Below are 10,378 nucleotides of genomic sequence, written 5' to 3' on the forward strand. Positions count from 1 at the left end.
CATAGGGTCGCTACGAGTCGCAAATGACTCGATGGCACATAACAATAAACAACTATTAACTGCTATTTATAGCGTTCGTAACAGAGGTTGGCACATTTTAAATGCTTAGTAACTATTGCAATGAATATGTGAATGAGTTTTGTGATTTTGGTAATGTATGTGTTTTAAATTAATATAGTAGATTCAGACTCAGCCAAGTTAATATGAAGCTCTGGTGACCTAACGGTAAGGAGGAGCACTAAGGACCCCACAGTCAGCTTATCAATGGAATCCACAGCAGCTGTGCAAGACAAAAATGCTTAATCTCTTCCCTTTTGATTTACAGCTTTGGAAAACCTTCTAGAGGGTCAGTTATAAGATGGGTCTAACTTGATGGCACTTAACAACAGTAACAACAACCAAGTTAATAAGGCATAGTCCACAGTGAATTTATCTGATAACTCAAAGGCTGTGTGTTTCTTGTGGTTCAAATCCACCAGTGACTTCTCAGAGCAAGATGGGCCATCTCCTCGGGTCCTAATTTACAGACTTGGAAACCTGATGGTGGGTGGCTTTGAGTTAGAATCAACACAATGGTAGTGAGCTGAATAGCAAGTTACTGCAATTAGTAAATGAGTTAAACCTTGAAATAATTTTCCTATCCGCATTTGACTGTGAGGATCACAACAAATTGTGATTAATCTTGAGAAGAATGGGAATCTCAAAACACCTGATTTTGCTCATGTGAAACCTACACTCAGACCTTAAGCAGTCCTTAAACAGAGCAAGGAAACACTGTTCAAAACCAGTAAAGGAGTGTGTCAGGGATTTATCTTGTTTTCATAACTTTTCAACCTATATTCAGAATAGCTCTTTCAGGAAGCTGAACTTTAAGAGGAGAAATGTGGCATCAGGATTGGAGGAAGACTCTTTAACAACCCATGTTATGCTGATGACACAACCTTGTTTGCTGAAACTGAGGAGGACCTGAAGCACTTTCTGCAAAAGGCAGCACCATGATAGATCAGAAAGAGATTGAGGTTGTTAACAATTACAGCTTGCTCTGCTCCACAATCAATGCTCTTGTCACGATCAGTCAGGAAATTAAAAGACAAATTGCATTAGGTGAATCTGCTGTCAGGGACCACTCCAGAGCACTAAGAAGTAAGAGTGTCAGTCTAGAGTCTAAGGTGTGCCTGATCCAGACCATGGTCTTCTCAATTACTTGCTATGCATCAGAGATCTGGACAATGACTAAGGATAACAGAAGGAGAATTGATGTCTTTGAGTAGTAGTGCTGGAAAAGAGTCTTGAACATACTATGGACCATCAAGGAAACAAACATATCTGTCTTAAAGAGGGTGAAAGCAAGTTTCTCATTGGAGGCTAAGATTTTGAAACTCTATATCACATAATTTGGGCACGTGGTCAGGAGGGACTGGTCCTTGAAGAAGGATATCATGCTCAGAAGGGTGGAGGGACAGCACAGGAGAGGAATACCCCAGATAAGATGGATTGATAAAGTAACTAGAGCAATGGGGTTAAGTGTGTCTGAGTCAGTGAGACTGTCTCAGGACAGCGTAGGCTTCAGAGCTGCTGTACATAGGGTTGCTATGCATCACAGGCAGCTTGACTGCACATAACAACTACAACCATCCATTTATAAGTTTCTTGAAAGAAAAAAGCACAAACTTGGATCACTTAAATCATATTCTGTACAATAGTTCTTTCACGGCTTTGATATCATGGAGGGGCAAGGCTTTTCCAATCATGTCCAGTGATTTACTCAGGTTCAGTTTATGTCCATCTCACTTTTTTTTAAATTATAGCCACACCAAACTGGTCCTGTACAGCAAGATTTTTTTCTTTCTTTCTTTAAATGACTTACAAAAATCCGTATGATGCAACAAAATAAAACACAAGTAAGTAAAAGAGAAAATAATGACAGGAAGGATAAAAATGAAACCAATTGTGCACGCTGCCATGTCCTGGATGTGGCTCGGAGCTTTCCTACAATTGTTGTGCTGTACCTCCACCTTTCCAGACATGATGTCCTCACCAAGGATCAGTCTCTCCTGGCCACATGCCCAAAGTATGTGAGATGTAGCTTCAAAATCCTAGGCTCCAAAGAGGAACTTGGTTTCCCTCTCTCCAAGATAGATCTATTTGTTTTCTTGGCAGTCTATTGTATGTTCAAGACTCTTCTCCAGCATCACAACTCAAAGGCATCAATTCTTCTGTCATCCTTATGCATTGTCCAGCTCTCTATTGCATAGCAAGTAAGTGCAAAGCCTGGATTAGGTGCACCTTAGTCTCTAGACTGATATCCATGCAGTGCTTCCCTGCTATGTTCTGAGAACTGCTTCCTGGTCCAAGTAGTTTCACGTAAGCACAATTAAGTGCTCAGGAATTCCCATTCTCCTCAAGGTCAGCTATAATTTGTTGTGATCCACACAAATGCCTTTGTTGTCAAATGCCTTTGCAAAGTCAATGAAACACAGATAGACATTCTTCGGTACTCTTTGCTTTCTACCAAGATCCTTCTGACATTGACGATAGTGTCTCTAATGTCATGGTCTCTTCTAAACCCAGCTTGTGTTTCTGGTAGTTCTTTTTTAATGTACTGTTCCAGTTGTTTGTGGAATATCTTCAGCATGCGTGTGATATGAGTGATATTGTTTGATAATTTCGACACTCCATCAGGTCACCTTTTTTTGGAATGGAAATAAATATGAATCTCTTCCAGTCAGTTGGCCAGGTAGTTAGATGGTATAACAAAGAACTTTGAAGGATCTGAGGTATTACTAACCTTGAAAGATAACAAGTTAGTTTGTCAAAGTTTCATGGGTACTACTAAAAGATGAAAAATTCCTAGGTCAGCAGTAAAGAGAATTTTATTACTCATTAAAATATTAATACTCAGAATGTCTGTAATTTATACCTTTCTCCAGTCCTCACTTCTCTTATGGTGAAAAATTTTCTGCCAAAATTTCCTAAGTATGTAAGGAAGAGAAGGTAGTCTGGATTTGAAATGCACATTTATGTAAATGTTTTAAGACATCTTTTAGTTAGGAAGATGGGAGTCCCATGATACAACTCTCTGCAAGGAGTGTGATTTATTTCTTGGGCACCAAGTATATTACAGGAAAAGCATGAAGTATATTATGGGAAGGACAACTTTGGATAGGACACATCCTTGGTGTACTCTCTTTGCAGTTTTCAACCATGCAGTGTTTCCTTTCTCCATTGTGATGGCTTCCTCCTGGTCTATGTTTTGCATAAGCACAATTAACTGTTCTGGTATTCCTATTCTTCTCAGAATCAGCCACAGTCTGTTTTAATCTACACAGTCAAATGCCTTTGTATAGTCAATGAAACACAAATAGACATTCCTCTGGTATTCTCTGCTTTCATTCAAGATTCATCTAACATTAGCTATAATGTCCCTAATACCACAGCCTCTTCTAAATCCAGCCTGCATTTCAGGCAGTTCTGTGATTGACATGCTGTTCCAGTTGTTTTTGGATAATCTTCAGCAGAATATTGCTTGCTTCTGATAGCAATGATGTTGTTCAATAAATGCTGCACTCTGTTGGATCACCTGTCTTTGGAATGGGAATAAATAAATAAATTTTCTAGTCAGTTGGCAAGGTGATTGTCCTCCAGATTTCTTGGCACAACTTGGTGAGCACATCGAGAGCAGTGTCTGTTTGTTGAAGTATGTCAGTAGGCATGCCAACAATTCCTGGGGCCTTATTTTTTGACAATTCTTTAAGAGCAGCTTGAACTTTTTCCTTCATCACCACAGGCTCTTACTCCTACATTGTTTCATGAAATTCTTCTGTGTCAGACAATTCCTTTTGGTACAATGACTCTGTATACTCTCTTCATCTTCTTTTAATGCTTCCTGGACCATTTAACATTCTGCCCAAAACATCCTTAAGTATTGAATCTCGAGGCTTGAATTTGTTCTTCAGTTCCTTGAGCTTAAGAAATGCTGAGTGAGTTCTGCCCTTTTGATTTTCTCACTCAAGTTCTTTGCATATTTCATTTTAATATTTTACTTTGTTTTCCTGCACTGCCTTTTAGGAAAGTCTGCTGTCATAGACCTCTCCAAAGTAATGAAGATCAATGATGTCAGTGTGGAGACTAAAGCGCACATTATACAGGTCGTGGTCTTTGCAATTACTTGCTATGCATCGAAAAGTTGACAATGACTAGGGATGATAGAAGGAGAGTTAATGCCTTTGAGCTGTGGTGCTGGAGAAGAGTATTGAATATACTATGGAGTGCTAGGAAAACAAACAAGTTCATCCTGGAGAGGGTGAATCCAGGCAAGGATTCTGAAGCTTCGTCTGACATACTTTGGACATGTTGCAAGGTAGGATCAGATCTTGGAGAGGGACATTATGCTTGGGAGGGTGGAGGGACAGTGGAAGAGAAGAGGACCCTTGGTGAGATTGATTTGGTGACTGGGGTAATGGGGGTAGGTGTGTCAGAGACAATACAATTGACACAGGATGGAGTACAGTATAAAGCTTGTACATAGGGTTGCTATGAGTTCCAAGCAACTCGATGGCACATAACAGCATCAACAACAATTACTATAAGGTCACCTATGACAGAGGCACTATATGAATAAGAATTGGTTAACATTGAAATATTTCAGGAAGTACGATATGTATAAAAAGCCAATGACAATAGAGGAAGATGCTACACTGAAGGCATTAGAAAAAAATAATAGGGGACAAGAAATCGACAGTATGCTAATTACCATGTTTCAACTACTAGATGCAGCCCCGGAGGGGGGGCTGCTTCTCAGTCTATGCCAAGAATCTAGAGGATAGCTGACTGGCCCACTGTCTAGAAGAGATCCATATTTTTTTCCCATTCATAATGTGGAAATTAACAAATAATAATATCATATGTGAGATTCATGCTACTAAAAACAGCTATAAAAGTACATTGATGGAGAGCTTTTAGAAGTTCAAGCAGGATTTAGAAGAGGCCACGACACCAGGAATTTAATTGCGATGCCAGATGGATCCCAGCTGAAAGCAAAGAATGCAACAATAATGCCTATTTATGCTTTATTAGCCATGCAAAGGTTTCTGACTATGTGTAACACAACAAATTATGACTAACATTGAGAAGAATAGAAACCCCAGAACACTTAATAATGCTCATATGAGACCCATATTTGTTGTTGTTATGTGCTATTGAGTCTCCGATGACTGACAGCAACTCTCTTTGCACAATAGCCCTATCCTGGGCCAATCTCATTCTCTCTGACACAACTACCCTCATAACCCCAGTTACTGTGTCAATCCATCTCGTGTAAACTCTTTCTCTCCTGCACTGTCCCCTCTCCCTTTCAAGCATGATATCCTTCTCCAAGGACTGACTGGTCTCTCCTGGCAACATACCTGAAGTATGAGAAACCTATACCTAGACCAAGAAATTGTTGTCTATATAGAGCAGGGGAACACTGCATGGTTTAATGTTGGGAAAACTGTCAGTCAGTGTATTCTTTTCCATACCTATTCGGTCCATATGCTTAGCAAATCATTAGAGAAGCTAGTCTATATGAAGAAGACTATGACATGAGGATTGAATGAAGACTAATGAAAAATCTTCATTGTGCAGATGACACAATATTGTTTGCTGACAGTAAGGAGGACTTGAAGCATTTGTTGCAGTAGACCAAAGACTATAGCCTTCAATATGGATTGCATTTCAACATCAAGAAAACAAAGTTCCTTACCACTGGGCCAATAGGAAATATCATGATAGATGGAGAGATTGAAATTGTCAATGAAATCACCTTACTTGGATTTACACTCAACATCCTTGATATCAGTAGTCAAAAGATAAAGAGATTTATTACATTGTGAAAATCTACTGTAAAGGACCTCTCCAAATTACTGAGGAGCAATGATGTCAGTTTGAAGATTGAGGTACATGTGCCTGATTCAGACCATAATTTCTCCAAACAGTTGCTAAGCATCTGAGAGCTGGATAATGAATAAAAATGAAAAAAGAATAATTGATACCTTTTAGGTGTCATATTGGAGAAGAGTACTAAATATCCAATGAACTGCAAAAAAGAACAAGTAAGTATATCTTGGAGAAATTACAGCTAAAGTACTAATTTCATATTTGGGCATGCAACTAGGAGAGATTACTCCTTGAAAAGGGACATTATGCTTGGAAAGGTCAGTGAAAGAGAGGAAAACTTACAGAAAGATGGATCAGCACAGCAATTCCAGCAATAAGCTTAAGTGTGTCAGAGATGATGAAGATGACACAGAATTGGAGTGTTCAGCTCTGTTTTTCTTTCTTTTTTTCTAAATAGAGTCACTATGAGTTGTACATGACTAGATGACACCTAACAAAAACAAAGATCAGTTATGAAGAAGCACACAGATTTTTTACTAGGAGCTGAATTGCTTATTAATAGAATTTCCTCTGTCGTATTTAAATACTACTTGTTTTGTGAATGGTGACTCATTTCAATTTTCTTTCTTTTGGAATGTTGATGTCAGTTGCCACACGTTGCTATGTGACCCCATGTATGATGGGTTAGAACCATTGTGGTCAATAGAGTTTCATGATCTGACTTTTAAAAGTATATCACCAGCATTTTTTTTTCCCCGTCTGTCTTGGTCTAGAAACTGTCAGTAAAACTGGCTTAGAATTAAAACAACATGCAAATCTTCACTGACAAAATAACTAGTGTTTGTGTATCATTAAGTTGGAACTAACCAAATTATATAGTTGACCTTCCAGCAGATTTTCAGAGGTAGTAAAAAGCAAAGGAGGAGATTGCCCATCCTTCTCCCACAGAGCAACTGATGGATTCAAGCAGCATGCTTTTGGAATTGCATGTTTCTTACCAGGAGGCCAAAAGAACTAGTGTTTTACTGGTAAACCGCCATAGCTACCTCTTTTAAAATAGGAGTATTTATAGCTTTTATATTAGGGTTTCTCCACTACGTTGTTTTCAGATCATGTAATTTGGTTCCCAGATTTACAAATCTACAGAGGAAGAATTTTAAGGTCAACAATAACTATGTGTGGCCATTTTTGTGCTTATCTCACTCTGTCCTCAATAACGTAATACATCCAGATGCTCCCTATCCAAACACAATATCTTTGGCTTCCTTGGCCTTACTCCCTCTGTCTTTCTCTTTCCACTTCTTTTTTTTTTAATTATTAAATTTTATTAATTTTAATGAACATTTACAGAGATTTTGGGTTTTCATTCATTCATTGTTGCACTATGTTCTCTACCTTCCTCCCCAGTTCATTCTTCTCCCCCCCCTTTAAGGTGTGTTTTAATTGCCCAATTGCCACAGTGCTTGTCAAAGTCAGTTCTGATTAATCTCCTTTGTCAGTGTGTCCTTTGCCATTCCCTATCACTTCTCCCTGAGAGAGACTTCACCCTGATTCATAAGGAAGAGGGGGTGGCATATTCTCTTAGCTACTTCCTGCTGAAAAGGGACGCTGTGGGTTTCAGGGTGAAGATCTTCTCTCACTACTCTAAAGGGCCCCTTTGGCAATAGGAAACATATAGACTATTATGGAGATTGATTCTGGAATTTAGATGCACCGTTATCAATTGTGCTTAGCTGTACATGTTCATATCCTTAAAAATGTATCATGGAAGTGTTGCAGCCTAGAAGACACAAATTTAACTAACAAGTTAAAAGTACATGAGTCAAAAATTAAAAAGCATTAATATTCCAAGTAGAGGCTCTAATAGTGGTACAAACCAAGTTACAGAGGGAAGGTAGTTCTTACAATAAAAGGCCTATTGACTAGCACTTTGTCTATTATAGTGTAAAGGTTAGGAACCACAAGATGTAGATGCTCAACTATGTCATTCATTGTTCTTAAGTCCTGGAGCAAATTTCATCTACCACTGGGTTGTTTTACAACTCAGAAGTCCGCATGCAAGGCAGAGGAGAAGTAAGGAACTGCTTATGAGGTTTTCCATAAATTAAAAAAACTAAGAAATGGTGAGAAGAGTTGGGACCTCAGAAGGCTTTTAGGGCCAAATACTGGCTCTGCGTCCAGGAGAAAACAAATATACTTACCAGTGATGTTAAGGCTCATCCACAGCTCTTCTGGGAGGATCTAAATCATTGAAGTGTCCTCCTTTGTTTCCAGCTCGGAGCTGGGGCCTGTCAGTCCTGTCAGCCAAGAGGACCTGATGCGGGCCACCCTTGGCCAAGTGTCCGTCAGATCCACACTTAAAGCAAGTGAGTGGGAGCTTCCTCTCTACAGTCTTGCTTATCTGTGGCTCTCGTCTGTGACACTATCTACGGAAGTGTCGCAGCTTTCCACAGTGGAAGCAATTCTGACCTCCTTTATTACCTTTGGGTAGCACTGTTTATGAGTAAGACTTTCTTTTCCTGGCACAGGCCCTAAACTGGCAGCAATAGCTACCCCAATAATTTTGGCCTCTTTTCTCTTCCTTCTAGATCCCAATTGTTAAAAGAGGGGAAAAATTGGCCTTTTTTTTAAACTAAAATGGAGGCTGCTTCCTTGCGTTGAGGAGGAGTACACCGCCTGGCCGCCAGAGTCCAGATGTTGACATGTAACAAGGCTGGCAGCAGGATGGTGGTGGACGCGGCCAACTCGAACGGGCCCTTCCAGCTCGTGGCCCTGCTGCACATACGAGATGTTCCTCCTGCTGATCAAGAGAAGCTTTTCATCCAGAAGTTACGTCAGTGTTGTGTCCTCTTTGACTTTGTTTCCGACCCACTCAGTGACCTAAAGTGGAAGGAAGTAAAACGAGCCGCGTTGAGTGAAATGGTGGAGAACATCACCCACAACCGGAACGTCATCACAGAGCCAATCTACCCCGAAGTAGTCCATATGTTTGCAGTTAACATGTTTCGAACATTACCACCTTCCTCCAATCCCACAGGAGCAGAATTTGACCCTGAGGAGGATGAGCCCACGTTAGAAGCAGCCTGGCCTCATCTACAGCTCGTTTATGAATTTTTCTTAAGATTTTTAGAGCCTCCAGATTTCCAACCTAATATAGCGAAGAAATATATTGACCAGAAGTTTGTATTGCAGCTTTTAGAGCTCTTTGACAGTGAAGACCCGAGAGAGAGAGATTTTCTCAAAACCACCCTTCACAGAATCTATGGGAAATTCCTAGGCTTAAGAGCGTACATCTGAAAACAGATAAATAATATATTTTATAGGTTTATTTATGAAACAGAACACCACAATGGCATAGCAGAATTACTGGAAATATTGGGAAGTATAATCAATGGATTTGCCTTACCGCTGAAAGAAGAGCACAAGATTTTCTTACTGAAGGTGCTGCTGCCTTTGCACAAAATGAAGTCTCTGAGCATGTACCACTCTCAGCTGGCGTACTGTGTTGTGCAGTTTTTGGCAAAGGACAGCACCCTCACTGAACCTGTGGTGATGGCACTTCTCAAATACTGGCCAAAGACGCACAGTCCGAAAGAAGTCATGTTCCTCAACGAGCTGGAGGAGATCCTCAACGTGATCGAGCCCTCGGAGTTCGTCAAGGTCAAGGAGCCTCTCTTCAGGCATTTGGCCAAGTGTGTGTCCAGCCCACACTTCCAGGTAGCAGAACGGGCGCTGTATTACTGGAATAACGAGTACATCATGAGTTTGATCAGCAACAACGCAGCCAAGGTCCTACCCATCATGTTTCCGTCCTTGTACCGCAACTCAAAGACCCACTGGAACAAGACAATCCACGGCCTGATCTACAACGCGCTGAAGCTCTTTATGGAGATGAACCAAAAACTCCTTGACGACTGCACGCAGCAGTTCAAGGCCGAGAAGCTCAAAGAGAAGCTAAAAATGAAAGAACGAGAAGAAGCATGGGTTAAAATAGAGAATCTAGCCAAAGACAATCCCCAAGTACTAAAAAAGAGAGTGACATGAGAGCCTGCAGTGGGTGCTGGCACATTTTTGATAATGTAGGTGTTGTGGCCCCATCATGTGCGGGAAAGGGACATTGATTTCACTAACATTGTATATGAAATGATCTGCTATAAAAAATACTTTTCAACTTTGTAAAAAAAAAGGGGGGAAAATTAAAAAAATGTATTTGAACATTATATTTTAAGATTCAGGCTAGAAATATTAACAGTATCATCATTTCCAATCTAGAGATACATATTCCAGTGCAGTTCCTATTTTCCATAAATGGATTTGGTAAGAGCAATGTTGTAAATGTGGATACATTCCAACTATTTCTCCTCCATGCCATGATATAGTGTTATTAGCATGAGCAGTTATAAATCCATTGCCATCCTTACTCTAACTTGATTCTTTTTTAAAAATTTAAATTTGTTATTAATTTCAGTAAAAATTTACAGAGGCTTTGGATTTCCATTCA

At 39.9% G+C, this 10,378-nt stretch overlaps 1 pseudogene; it reads left to right on the forward strand.

Annotated features, from left to right (window-relative positions):
- The first annotated feature begins 8,571 nt into the window (after positions 1-8,571).
- LOC102855215 lies at positions 8,572-9,921 on the forward strand (annotated as a pseudogene).
- The last annotated feature ends 457 nt before the right edge of the window (positions 9,922-10,378 follow it).

The sequence above is a fragment of the Elephantulus edwardii genome, unplaced genomic scaffold, assembly GCF_000299155.1.
Source record: "Elephantulus edwardii isolate Elephantulus edwardi_28Jun2011 unplaced genomic scaffold, EleEdw1.0 scaffold00456, whole genome shotgun sequence".
Taxonomy (NCBI): Eukaryota; Metazoa; Chordata; class Mammalia; order Macroscelidea; family Macroscelididae; genus Elephantulus; species Elephantulus edwardii.